Genomic DNA, 14,800 nt, shown 5'->3' with positions numbered 1-14,800 from the left:
AATAGCATTGTTTCTGAAAATAAACTTTTATGTCCCACACAGGTGGAAACTTTGCATTGACCTATTTATTGCAGAGATTCGTAACCATCACTATCACCTTTTCAGCTTCTGGAGCCTGTAATGGCATTCGGTTCTCATTTAGTGAGCTCGTGTGAAACTTAACTTCAATGGGATTGAAGATGTTAGGGAGGGTAAAGGAGGGAAAGAACAAGATCTGATCTTGGTTTGCTTCCATATTTGTAGAGAATAGGTACTCATCCCCAAGGGTGCTGTGTGAGGGGTGAGCCTGCTAGGAAAGCAGGTTGACAGCCAAGAGGGTTTTGCCTGCAATATGCGGATCATCACTAGTGCACGAAGAAAACAGACATGAGACAGGCATCGGGCAGGCACTGATTTCATACTGATGTTCTCATAAGGTGCTCCTGTGCATACTGGTGAGGCCCAAAGTGTAGGGAAACTCCATGAAATACCACCCTGGAATTTCCAGCTGGTTTCCCTCCCCCTCTTCTCTCCACTGCTGCAGACATTGATGGGGAGGAGATAAGGATTCAGCTTAAGAGCTCTTCCGGAGAAGCATCTGCACATGCAGTTGTATAGGAGATACTGAAACTAAGATAAGAACATTAAGAATGATTTTTTCCATACTACTTTTAACTTCTTATGAATGCAGTTGTTTTCATGAGTTAGGACTAAATACAGTTGTTGGATTGTTCTGCTGCTGAATGCCAAATTTGACTTTCTGAGTCTTAAGGAAATAGATCTGTTTTGTTGTTTACAGTCATTTGGGCTCTTCATTAGAAAAGGCCAAATGACAGATCATTCCTGCTGCATCTTCTATGGCTGCAATGGTGTGAGCTACAGCAGTAGCAAAACCAGTGCTTCTAATTTTCCAGCTAGCAGTTTGTTTCAAGAAATTTGCCTCTAGTTGCAACAAGCACTGACTTACCTTGAAAAAAACAAACCCCACCAGATTTCACCCATTGCTGATATGAAATGGTGTCAGTGTTTCAGCAACTTGCCAGTGGAGGGTGCATTGAACAGGCTAAATGCTTTCCACGCTTACAATCTGTGCTCAACTGTTAACAGCGAGCTTTTGTGGTATCTTGAACCAAACATATTTTTTTTAAAAAATCAACTGATCAGTGTGAAATAACTCTAAACTGAGCAGTCAGTAATCTCAGGATGTACTGAGATGACTGCAGATTCTTGGCTTTGGAAAGCATTTTAATCCTTGTCTCAGGTATTTGTTTTGAAAGATGCATGTACCACGCTCATTACATTAAATAGGCAGTTTATTGCATTGCCATTTATTGGTCTTTAGATAAGATTAACTCTTCATAAGAATAAACTGTCCAAAAATTACAGCATACTAACAATTTCATTCGTCTAAAATTACTGAGCAAGGATTTCCAGGAACATAGGATTTTATTTTCAGAAGTGAAACTGATCTCTGTTGGTACTTTCTTTTAGAGAATTTTTGTTTGCTGTCTCAAATCACTACATTTCTTTTCCTCCATGGAGTTTGACTGAGAATCAGCATTTTTCACCTCTAACATGCCTAAATTCAATCACAGAAAGATCTGCAGAGCTAGTACTTGGAAATAAGCCCTGTCAACTTGTGATGCACCAAACAGTTCATTCTCATTTTCATAAAAGATTAAATCTCTCATGAACCAACTGAACTTGCTACTCCTGAAAACTCCCACATTCCACCATTGTTGTTGACACTGTCCTAAAAATATTTCAGGCTGCAATCATTGTTTGAATATACTTTAGTGTTCTCAAGTTTAAATCTTGCACAAAATCTGATAACATCAAAGATATTTTGAACAGTGTTCCCTTGACCTTGAAGTTAGGTATTGAGTGAATTTAAATTAAGATTAAAATCAAAAAAGAATTCAGGTCAGTTACAGGGCAGTGCAGGAATCATAATATAGGAGCAGGGGACCGTGAAGGGGAAACATGCAAGGAACAGGATCTTCTTAAGGTGATGTTTCTACCACGAGAAAAATACACCTCGGTCACAGCGGTGGATTTGTACCCCTCATTGAGTCAAGGAAATGCAAACAGATCCTTTTATGCAAATAGCACCTGCACAGCACAAGTAAGATTTGCTACAGATAGCAACAGTCCTTTATTTTCCAGGACTTTGAACACTAGTGGGTTTTGCTAGTGTATAAGCTTTGGGAAGGGGAATTGAATCATACTAAAAATTTGGAGGATTCTGAGAAGAGCTATAAAGTAGCGGTAAAAGTTTTTTCAGGAAAGGGTTTGCTCTGAAGATTATCTGCAATGAGCAGCAAGCAGGGAGCAGAGATCCTTCATGTCGCAGGTCAAGAAGGCACCTACAGCGTGTCACCTGAAATGGAGAGAAACGTCTCTTTTCTTCTTCTTCTTCTCTTCTTCTCTCAATTCTTTTATAAACAACGGCTATTTTGAATGTACTCTCCAGAACAGACATATTACCACTTCAACTTAACCTGCGTTTAATGAAGGGTGATTTCGATCTGACTAACAGCAAGTACTTTTCTGGCAAGCCTGCTGTGATTCTTAAAAGGAGCAGATGAGACACCCTAGCAAGTGCCCAGCTCTCTGAAGCATTGCTTGAGGCTGTCCGAGGAGGAGCAGAGGCTCTTCCATAAGAGCAGGCTAGCGTGAGAGTTGTAATTGCAGGGATCAAGAGAAATCATGTCTTCCAATGATGAGCAACAGTCAGGCAAGCCTCCAGCATTTGGCAAACTAAATGAAGGAATGAAGGCAGATTTGGACTCTCATGGGTCTCCAAGGGTTTTTCATAAATGAGAACTCCTGAAAATTTGGCTCACAAACCAGCCAGGTTTGATCTAAAGTAACTAAAATATCAAGAGTAAGATTTGCTAATATTCACAAAAGAAACATGTAAAATGACCACTTTTTATAACTTACTCCAAGAAATTCTGTCCCTTATTTGTTAAAAATGAGATGTTTTAAGGCATTCCAAACTGCACACACATCTTTCCACATTGTGTCAGGTTCAAGGCAGTTTTTCAATTGCAGCAACACAGAATGAAGTTATTTGTGTCTTGCAGTCAGCACAAGATGAAGGACAAGCCGATGGTATCATCTGGCTTTTGTCTGTGTTCCTTCACAGCCTGTTTCTTGAGTTTTTAGACTTATTCTTCCACACGTACCTATCTCTCTGCACTAGTAAGCATGAGTAAAGATGGGTGCCAGGTGACATAAACACATGAAAATAAAGGCAGAGTGCAAGAATTTAAGCTTTCTTCTGTTTTTTCCACCTGAGGTTCTTGACATGGCTCACCAGAAAAGAAACTATCAGGGTGTCAGCAGCAGTCAGAGCACACTGCGGGCCTTTTCCTCCTGCACAGTGAAATCATTCCATGTTTCGCTACCTTCCGCACCAGCAGCTTCTTCTGGTTATGGGTCAAGCATTGTGACTAGTGCTTCATTTGACTAGTGTGTGAGGAGACAGACCACACACATGATCAGTAGCCCTAAAACAGGCTGCCTCACTTTTTATACTAGAATAATGTATTTTGAACTCTGAGTCAGATTGTACCTGGATGCCCAAAAGGAGCCAACTGGGATAAACAACGCATATTCTATAAATGCATAAGGTATATAAAATGAAGATCTCTGGCTTTTGAACCTGAAATCAAACAACAGGAACCTGAGTTTCCCAGAAACTAAAGTGACAGATATGTAGTCTTGAATTTTTCAGTTAAAATGGTTTTGCTCAAAAGAATAATGGATGTGGCTAGTAAAACTAGACAATATTAATTGAAAATATTTCAAAGGTCCTTCATAACAGCAGTTAGAGCAGCACGAAGAACATGCATTTGTATCTGGAAATTTTCTTACTGCTCCTCTTTTTAAGTCATATCTTTTTATATGATTCGCTTTTGTGAAGTAATCCTGTAATGCTACACATATTATTCTTTTTTATCCACAGAGTAGAAATATTTTCTTGATTTCTCCTCATTTAATTGCAGTCCCAGCTCACAGTGCTCACTTTACAACTTACTCAACACAGAGGAAAATCAAGCATTAAAGACCATTTAACAGGATGAAATGCAGGAATTTACAGCCCTGAGAGTGTCTCTAGACTGGGACAACAGCCGTTCAGTATGAGCAGGCAGCTGCATCTGACTCCTCCAACCATGCGTAGCCCTGAAGATCGTAGCATGAAGATGTGACTCCCATGTTGGTAAATACATATTCCATTGTTAATCGGCTTTTCTGTTTGAGGTGACAGGAGAGCTCATGCTGAGGTTTTTATGCAGCTTCGTAAAACCTACAGCTAGAACTTACTGTCACAATAAACTGGAAGACACCATAGGTTACACTTTCAGCATTGTAATCCATCCTAACCTCCTGTGCATGGCAATAGGAAGCTCTGTTTTGTGGATAATCACCTGTTTGATGATCAACACCTTCCGCACAGAGCAGTAGGAAAGTCAGCTGCTGACAGAACAAACCTCTCTCTAAAAATGAATCACTGTGGGAAGTAAAATATGCCAAAGCTGCTATGCAGTAGTGAGCAGCTTCCATATCTGACAGAGGCAACAATGTCATAGGCATGGAGGAAAGAAGGTGCATTATATATCACTCTAACTTCACAGTCTTTTAATGCTTTCCTGGTGTTTTTGTGGTCTTGAGCATATGTATGTGTGCACGCGCACACGCGCTTGTGCGCATGCGCACATCTGTATGTATAGGTTCTATGTAAATAGATACATAAATACATGCATATTCATATTACTTAACAAATTATTGCTATACATGCATATGAACATGTATACACTCATATATATTTTATTATTTTACCCTGGGATGAATCAGACACTTATCATTTATATTTCTAGATCCCATGAAATCAGATTCTAAAAGTGAATTCAGTGCACCCCTCAAAATATTGCATGATCAATGCTCTCTACTGTGCTGGAAGACTAATCTAGTAGTTAGTCTGCTTTCCTTGCTCACTCTCACTTGTTGGGGTTGTTTTACTTCATACAAATTATACACATTCAGAAAATGAGACAACTCACGTAGCAGATAGAGTTTCTGTCTACGCAGATGATTGACTCTATATCTTAAACATCACAGATTGAACTCAAATCTGATATTTTTTCCTTAGGTTTAACCAGATGTTAAGCACTAGCTGGCAAGTGTCCTAACTTACTGCCTGTGCCAGTCCCAGCCTCTTGGTGAGGTCCTAGAGAGGGATCTCTCTCCTCTGACACCATCCTCTGCCTCATGCTCCTCAGGATGCCATCCAGTAGCTCTGTGAGGGCGAGAGCTCCAGCTCTGCATTCAGGCTTAAGATAGCCTCTTCAGCAGCAACACACAGCTGTTTGAACATGCGTCTTTGAGTGTGAGAACGGGGTTGAACTGTGTGGGGATAAAGTCCTGCACAGCCTTCTTAAGAGGAAATAGCATCTGCTTAACACTCTGCTGTCACTAGCTAAGATAAGATGTTTGACTAACGAGTAGCAGCTTCATGGATCTCAAGTGAGGATGCTCTGGGGAATACAGGGAAATAAAATGGCTTTGAATGTCTGAGTTACTGAAAAGTTGAAAAACAGCTAAATTTTAAAAATGAACATTTAGGTTCATGCAGAGCTGAGCTGAGAAGTGTGATACATCCAGGCGTAGGCATTAAAAAAGCTGAATCAGCTCCAACTTTCCCATCGTAGTGGCACCAGCAAGGCTACAGCTACCTGTGTTTCACCTTCTTAAATTACTCTAACACTCTGCTTTCTTCCTGTATTACATCTCACAATGAAAAATTTAGCACATCTTCCCTTAACTTGTTCCATCAATAAGGGCTGCAGTGTTTTTTTAAAAACAAATTATTGAATATATTTATTCAATTAACAAACAAAATTCATATGAAAAACTATTTAAACGTATATTTACTGAAATTATTACAGTATTTAAATCACCAACTGTAAAGCTTTCAGAAGTGAAAATGGCAATTTCCCCAAAGTTCCAATTTCATTAAATGAAAAATTAAGTCATGATTGCAATAATATATTTAAATAGGTTTTAATAAAAAAACAGCAATAAGAGTGTCAATAGTTGGGAGGGCCAAATACATAGCCATCAATAACATCAACTCTGTGTAGATAAAACTTTACTTTTCAGAAGGTAGCCATGCCGGGATGAAAACAACTCAGCCTTTGCTTATTGAAAATGTTAGGCCTTTTGAACATACATGGAAGAACATAAGCACCATTTAGCTGACACAGGTGGACACAGGAGCTCTATCCCTCTCATGAAACTAGTTGTTCACAATCTTCTACAGACCTGATTCAGGACAGTGAGCTAAGTAAAAATAAACAAATAAACACAAGTAAATGCACAAAAATGAATAGCACCATGGAAGTAAAATATTTTTAAAGGTGAGAGGAAAAAGATTATTGATTCAGAAACTTATGTTGTGTCTCTGTTTTGCATTTAGGTTTTAAATGTCTTCCAAAATACACTCGTGATTTCACGCATAATCAGCATGACATGAAATTACAGTGACTGCTGATGCAAATGAGGTAATTGTGCATGCCAATTATGTGTTACATGCCTGTTGCCTTGTTTGAATAAGCAATTACTGAATTTATAGAGACAAGCGCGTTAACTAGGAATGCATATTAGGCATCTAATTACCACCACTTAATTCAGAAAATCAGGCAAAGTAGAATTCTGCTGGGGGAATGGTTATGAATCTTGGCATTTTTCCTGGGCATAAAATTCTAGTTTCATTACATGAATTTCTTGCATTTATACCAGCTTATGACCCAAAGTGATTTAGAACATTAAATAAACTCAGTAAAACCAGACACGTGTCTAGCTAAGCATACGAATGGTCATTTTGATTACTTTGGCACTACTCAAGTTTTGTGCAGAAATCTTTTGGAAGCAAAGTTATCTGTGGAGAGCTCTTAACTTTCTACTGAACTAAAGTTGCCCTAGTGGCTGATTAAGCAGTCCCACATACAGTAGCACAGAGGAAGGAGTGAAGACCCAACAGACTGAAATCAAGATTTTAGCCAAAGTGACACTTGATGCTTACTACCTTGTGATGTTTGGCAGATGTAGATTGCCAGGCTGCATTTTTATGCCTGATCTGGAAAGTGCTGTCAGCAGATGCCACAACATCACCTGCACAGTGATGATGACTCCTGGATCATCCAGAGTCTTTCTGAATTCATTGACCACTGACTGGTCTGGATGGACTAATCGGTGATTTCTAAGTCACAAAATGGCATACATATGTAAAACCTCAATTCAACCTCAATTTACATATGTAAAACCTCGATAGCATTTGCTGCAAATGAAGCCATAATATGCATTTGTCAACTTGAAAAGCAAAAGCTTGTGTTTGATTGTTTCTGGTAGTGGCTTTGCCTGTAGTCCCAATGCTAATTAGGTATTGATAATTCTTAAATAGAGATATCAACATAAAGAGAAGGTCCAGACTAATTTTAGAACTTTATATCCTATTTATATATCATATTTTATAAAATTTTATTTTATAATTGTTTCAAATTATAAACTAGATATTTTATAAGCATTTATAACTATTGCAAGTGATAAAATCTATAATTTAGTACTCTTTAAAAAACTCTCAAATGAACGCTACAGAACTGGCAAGATATCAACGTTCAAGGCCAGGTTGGACGAGGCCCTGAGCAACCTTATCTAGTTGGAGATATCCCTGTTCCTTGCAGGGGGGTTGGACTAGATGACCTTTGAAGGTCCCTTCCAGCCCTAACCATTCTATGATTCTATGATTCTATGATTCTATGATCTCTTCCAGACCCAATCGCACAAATTTGCTTTTTTCCCAATGAGGATGTGTCATTCCTTTCAATTGAACTACTTGCATGTGTAAGGCTGTGTGCAAATCATGAGGATAAGTCATGTATTTAGGAAATTGCCTCAAGGTCCTGATTATAGCTGAATTATTTGGGCTATTAAAAGTTTATATTTTCATGTTTGCAAAATCAAAAGAACATCTTGGCAAAAACTAACTCTTTGGAATGTCAAGAAGGTGGAAGGGTTTGGGATCAATCCTTTAGCCCCCATGGAAAGCTGGGCAGAGGAGACCTGAAGCATATCACCTAATCCTCCTTTCTGTCCCAGGTGTTGACAGTATATGCTCCAGCATTTCAGCGCTTGAGATTCATATTGCATAATTATATTTGGAACACTGATGGGCTCCCAAAAATGTGGAAAAAATCTAGTTCCCTCTTTAAAAGCAAAACAAAACAAAACAAATCCAAACCTCCAAAACACTGCCTTACCCTTTTCTTTCCCCTCCTCTCCCCTCTCCTATCCCCCAAGGAAAACACATCGGGTCTGATTAGCTCAAATCCTAATTTAATCTGTACCCAAATTAAAGGAAACAATGAGTCACCCTGGCTCACCACAGTTTCAGAAAAGAGTAATAATCTTTTTTGAGTTTCTTCATTGGTCAATCTGTTTTATTCGTTCAAGTTCATATTAGATATCAGGTCCCTCTCTTTATGGCAAGGTTTAAGACCTTATCGCTTCCTCCTGTGGCACATCTTTTTTCACTACAACTTTCTGATTAACGTACTTACATTAAACCTGTAGCAATTGTTTGCACCCTCTGTGCAGCCTTAGGATTGCTGTGTCTGCTTCAGACTTGTAAAAGGTTTGTGCACTTAAAAACTTCTCTGTGTTTTTTCCAGGTCTGTGAGTTGTTTTCATAAAAGACAATGTCTTTCCTGACACACCTGGTGTCACTGTATACTCCTGCATTGACCTAACAAAGCTTTTTTGATGTTAAAATGTTCCTGTTGAAAATGAGAGTAAGGCAGAAATTATTTTTTTTCATGAGCAGCTGCCATTTTTCTTACTTTTCTTACAGAAAAATGATAAATGAAATCTAAACATTTTTTTCCTTTTTGACAACATTTTGCATAGGTGTGTTTTTCAAAACCAGAATTGTTTTAAATGTGAAAGATCTGATTTCAGGTAAATCTTCTGAACACGTGTAAAATGTCACTCTGGCAAGTGTATATATACAGTATATAGTTTTTGGTTTTGTCATTTGGCAGCTTTTCCAGACTGGGTTTTGGTTGGAGAAGTTTAGACATCTATGTTTACCCAGAAGTGCTGCCTTCATGAAAATAAGCAAAGATTATACTTAAATATCTGTCTCTTGCTTGAAGAAGAGCTCTTGTTAGTGCTGTGTATTTATTTATAGTCATTTATTTTAATTAGTTCTAAATTGTTAAAAAGTACTATTTAAAGTAATAGAGAAATCAGCAAAGCTTCAAATGCTTAGTGAAATTTACTTTTTTCTATGTCTTGAGGTTTCACAAACCGTAGACTTCTCTTTTACATACTACTGGTTGATGTAGAATTATGTTGATTCATGTCAGTCTTGTGATGTTTTACAACTTCTTTCATCTGTTCTCAAGTGAACCCATATATGTAAAAGTTTATGAACATAAAATTGTAAAGGAAAGTTAACTTCACTCATTCAGTCTTCTGGTTTGAGTTTTGAACAAAAAAAAACCAAACAACTGTAACCTGAACTATTTGCCTGTTTGTTTCAGACCATGATAGTAAAATTCAACCTTTCTAGAGGACAAAAAAATGTGATGAAAATTTGACACCAGAATTTTTTTCTTATACATATTTTTTCTTTCTATAGCCATGAAAAGTGATAGTAATCCTACATATTTTTTTAAAGTGTACGCTGGAACTCAGTATTTGTATTTTATGTCTGTTGTTTTAATTATTTCCTTTTTTTCATATACTTTATTTAATAAGATTTCATTTCTTTATTTTCTTTCCCATGTTGATTAGGGGTGAATTTCTAGTATAGTGGAAACTTCTTACATCTACTCACCATTCCTTACTAAGAATTCCCTTGTCATGTTCATCCATCTGAAGTTTTGAGGTCTTCCTAAGAGCGATATTGTCTCAATATTCAACAGACAGTGCTGGACACTCTGAGAGCTTTCTATCCTACCTGCCATTAGCTTAGTCCAGTATACCAGAATGGGATATAATGGCCTGGGGAGGACTTGAGCTCTTTACAACTGTGGAAGACTTGGTAGTGGCAAAGAAAGCAGGGAGATAAATGAACATCTAATGATACTCCTTTACAATGACCAAATAGCTGCCCATCATACAACTGGTAAAGATGTTTCTGCTCCCTCAGGACCCAATTTACCAGTATTTCTGGAAAATTGTGTCAGAATGTCAAATTTGAGAAGGTAGTTGTTCTGTTACTGTTATGTTATCTGTGCCCCAATTAGTACTGAAGCTTTAAAGCAGATCTCAAGGAGAGCACAGCTCATGTGTGGAGGGGAGAGTTAAGAAACTGATTTATATACTCTCTGGATCATCCTACAGTAAAGGCGATGGAGATGCAGTTCTAGACTCTATAGATCTGGTAATCCTCTGCCCTAAGGGCAGAGGATTTTGCATCAGGGAATGTGGCTCATGTCGTTCATCTTTTGCTATCTGAGCCAATAACAACAAAATGCTCTTGTGCCTTTTAGTGACTGATTACACTGAAGATTCCCTGTATCTAGAAGAGCAATCATACAAAAAAACTCTAAAAGAACACTATGGTCAAAGCAGTGTGACATCTTAGGTCACTGTGTCTAGATAGAGTTTGGATCTTAGTCTAGTTTGTCAGTTATTGTGGAGCTGGGAGGGGGACTCTTCAGCCAGGACATCTTCTTGGTTTGTTACTGTATGATCCAGCTGCAGTTACTACTGACTGCTGAGAGGACTCTTCTGTGCAAGACTAACTGGAAGTGAGGTATGCACAAGATAATATTCTTAAATAGGTAAGTCTGTGCAAAGGAGGAAGGGGAAAGCCAGCCTCTACAGACAGTCTCTTACACCAGCAGCAGCTTGGTTTTTTTTTCTTGACTGCCCCCATTTTGTTTTCTCTGTGAGTTGTTTTAAAAAGGAAGCAGGGGCCCTTCTCAGAATTGCAGTAAATGTAATTAAATTTCAAATGTTGTTTTCAAACAAACAAACCATAGAAAAGTTGAGGATGGGGAAATATAAGCAATGTTTTCTAAAATGCCGTTGTGCAGGCAAACACATGTTTTGAGTTAAGTTGAGCTCATTTCTGGTAACAGTATTAACTTTGTGATGGCCATGACCAGCAGGCATATGGGGAATGGAGGGTGGCAGTTTTTATCAAATTCGATCTAAAGGGGAAGAATATGTATTTAGGATCCTTTTTTTCTTAGTATTTTTTAGAAGGCAATCTGGCAACAGCAAGTAGAGACTGGGAGGACTCATAGAAAGATCATACTGTTTTGGGGCTGGAAAGGAGGATTCTGCTTTTGATAAAGAGCATCTTTTCAAGATGATCTTTTCTCTTTGTTTCAGTTTAAAATGTGGTACTGTTATGGAAAATCATGCTGGAAAGTTGTATCTGGTTTTCCTGAAAATTTTCTCCTTTGGCTTGGTGTTTGGATATGACAAAGCTCCTGTGTATATGAACGTAAGCAAAATAGTTTTATGCTACATTGACATTTCATAGACAGACAGTTATAGCAGTTATAGTTCTTTTTTTTTTTTCTAAAATCCATTCAGCTACAGAGAATTTCAGCAATCCATAGATAACTGCAGTGAAATAATGTTTGAGCCAACAGCTTTCCCAACCTCAGTTACATGCTTAAAATATAAGGTGCTCCAATGATATGAAGAAGTCTTAAAAACTAGTCTTAGAGAGTCTGAGTAAAAAGGGCTTCCTGGGATCATATACTCACAAGAGTTGGTATGTCACATTTTTATCAATTTGCATTGCTGATTGAAAGCACTTCTAAAAGGAGCAAATTCTATTTTTAAGTGATTTAGAAGCAATAAATACAAGCTTCGTGCCTCCACTGCTTCTCCTTTGCACTATCCTTCTCCCATATAAACTCATTTATGATATTTTAACTAGGTGTCTTTCAGAGGAGAAGCTTTCTTGGTTCACTTATGTGACTAGAGGACCAAAGTGGGACACCTTCACTCACAGCTAAAGAAGAGTCAGCCTGAATGCTCAGTGCCTTGCAATGCATGCATTGGTTCGCTGCTCTTCTGCATGACTGGAAAACAAAGCTATAACAGAATGCCTCGGGTTTATCTTGCTTTCTCCTGGTGCAAACTGCTGCCTTCGGTGCAAGCTGACGAAGTGGAATTTTTCAGTTTTTCTCCCCTTTTATCAGTTATCAATCACGAAACCATGAAAGACAAGATTTTCCTCACTCTTTCACTGGATCTGCCATCCCTCTCACCATGGCAAGCTAATTAAGTGTCAGTCAGGCTCACGCTCTGTCCCAGTTCTGTGTTGAAATACAAACTTAAATTAGGGATGAATAAATTCAGATTAGTAGAGATGATAAACTGAACAATAAATTCAGATTAGTAGGGATGATAAACTGAACAAACTACAAAAGTGACACAATTTCTGATGAAGTCAATGTCACATTAAGCAAAACAAACAAAGTTTAGTGACACCTAATACACAGTACTTACAGGGAAAAAACAAGTAGATCAAGATAGGCCTTTTTTGTTTTTTCTCTTATCTCCAATTTCTTTATCTCATTTATCAAGCAGCAAAGCAAAGACAGCAGAACACACACTGAGCAAGTTTAAAGTTTTGTTTTGAACGAAATGGATTCTCTTTGCTCCACATCCATGCTCAGACAACACCTTTGGTCAAGCGTTTTTCTTTCCAAGGAGGAAAAGAAGGGAGCAGGGAGTCAAAACACAAAATGTGCCAATCATCTGTTGTAGATGACACACTTCTGCATGGCACACGTCCTCACGCGACAATGGGAGCTACCGTAGCCAGTGCTATGCCTGCACCCATAACCCAGCAGCCGTAGCCCTAACAGTATGGCCATTAAAAAGAGCCCCGGAAGGTCATGTGCCCCTGCCCAAAATCACGGGTGGCTGTTCCAAAGGACATTGTTACTGTGCAAGGCTATAGTCTAACCTTGTTCACCATATTTAGGAACTTTTTATAGCCTTTTAGTAAACAGATTCCAGGAAGAAGATATGGGCCACACCTGCGCATACTCCTATCAACGGTGATGAGCTTATCTACACTTCAAAGACTGTATATTTTCTTGCCCTTGCCAAGAGATGCACAAGAAAGAAGAGGCAGGAGCGCAGCTCTAAATGTCCTCTGCATTGCCTTCCAGAGAGAGCATGGCTTAATCTCCCAAAAGCCCCCTCCTCCTCGGGCAGGCAGGGGTGCCCCTTAGCCCCTCCATATCCAGTCTGGAGGACTCCATGCCAAGGACAAGGTCCCAGGGTAGGTGGGGAAGGCATCTGGAACTTCCAACCCAACCACTCCTCCAGCTGGCATACAACAAGAGGCCAAAGGAAGGATGTAAGAAGGGAACCAGTGTAGCATGAGGCCTCCTCTTGTCTGCCTGACTGTAACTCACAGGGGCTGAGTCACAGAAGTGTGCTTGATAGTTCTTTATAAATCAAGGTTTACTGTATGAGACTTTTTAAATCACCTTTGAACTCATATTGACCATCAGCATCCACAGAACTCCTTGGCAAAGATTTTTACAGCTTAACAATACGTGCTGTTGGAAGAGATGTATCTGATTTATTTAGTTTATAGCCACTATAACCATACTTCCACTTAATTACCTCTGTTACAGGCTGAAGGATCCTAGACCACTAAGTTCCTTCTCAGGTGCAAGCTATTTCACACTTTTCACTGCTAGTATATTTTGCTTTCTAGATTTATTGTATTCTTTTTAGGTTGCACAACCAAACCTGCATGCATTGTTTCAGCCGCTGTTTCAGCCGAATTTCCACAATGTCATTATAATATTTTCTGGTTTGTTCTTTATTACCTTCTTATTAATTCCAAACATTCTTGAAACCTATAAATAAATAGATAAAAAGCACACCCACACACTACATAGGAAAAAACTAGGCCATCAGTTTGTCTTGACAGGATGTTTGTGTTATGATCCAACAGATCAAATTGCTGCTTTATACAAAGCGTCATCTGGCTTTGGCAAAAAAAATGAAACAAACCAGAAAAAAAAAAAAACCAAAACAAAACTAACTCCAGGCAGCCAATCAAAACTAATATCTTTTAATCTTTTCTCCAATGTGAAATAGCATTTGTTTCAGGAGCTTCAAATTTGTTATTAAATAGTTCCTGCTTGCACAATTATACTGGCTTTTTAAGCCAAGGAAAACATATCCTCATCCTGATGTGATACTCAGGTGACATCAGTTTCCCCATCCTTCTATGGATGACACTGGACTGTGAAATCAGTCTCTACCTTGCTGTGCTGAACAGCCAGGCTTTGTGCAAGAATTGTACATACTTCCCAGTGCGTACACTTCCCAAAGGAATAAAGAAATTCCATATACTCAGTGAGAACTTTGCTATTAACTTCTTTAGGAGCAAGATTGGTGTACCCTTATAGAGTTTACCTGATGGTTTGATTTGCATTCACCACAAGTGTAAAAACTATATTTTAATAGCAGAGAGAGCTGAACACAGCTTTAGGATGTGTGCAACCGCAATAATGAGTTGTATGCTTTTTAAATCAGATATTTAATAAACTCATATTGTTTCCAAACAGCTCAGTGTTTATCTCACTTGATTTCTTTGACAAATAATGTCACATTTTGCACGCATTGTAAAACTTTTTTTTCAGTCTTTTCACGCAGCTTCACTTAAGAAAAGATGTCCTTTTACAGAGGCAGAAAAACTTCACCATTTTGAGTCTGTGAATTCTTTTACTCCTTATTGATTACAAAAACAGAA

Source organism: Tauraco erythrolophus, chromosome 1 (assembly GCF_009769465.1).
Source record: "Tauraco erythrolophus isolate bTauEry1 chromosome 1, bTauEry1.pri, whole genome shotgun sequence".
Lineage (NCBI taxonomy): Eukaryota > Metazoa > Chordata > Aves > Musophagiformes > Musophagidae > Tauraco > Tauraco erythrolophus.
This window is presented reverse-complemented; position numbering follows the sequence as displayed.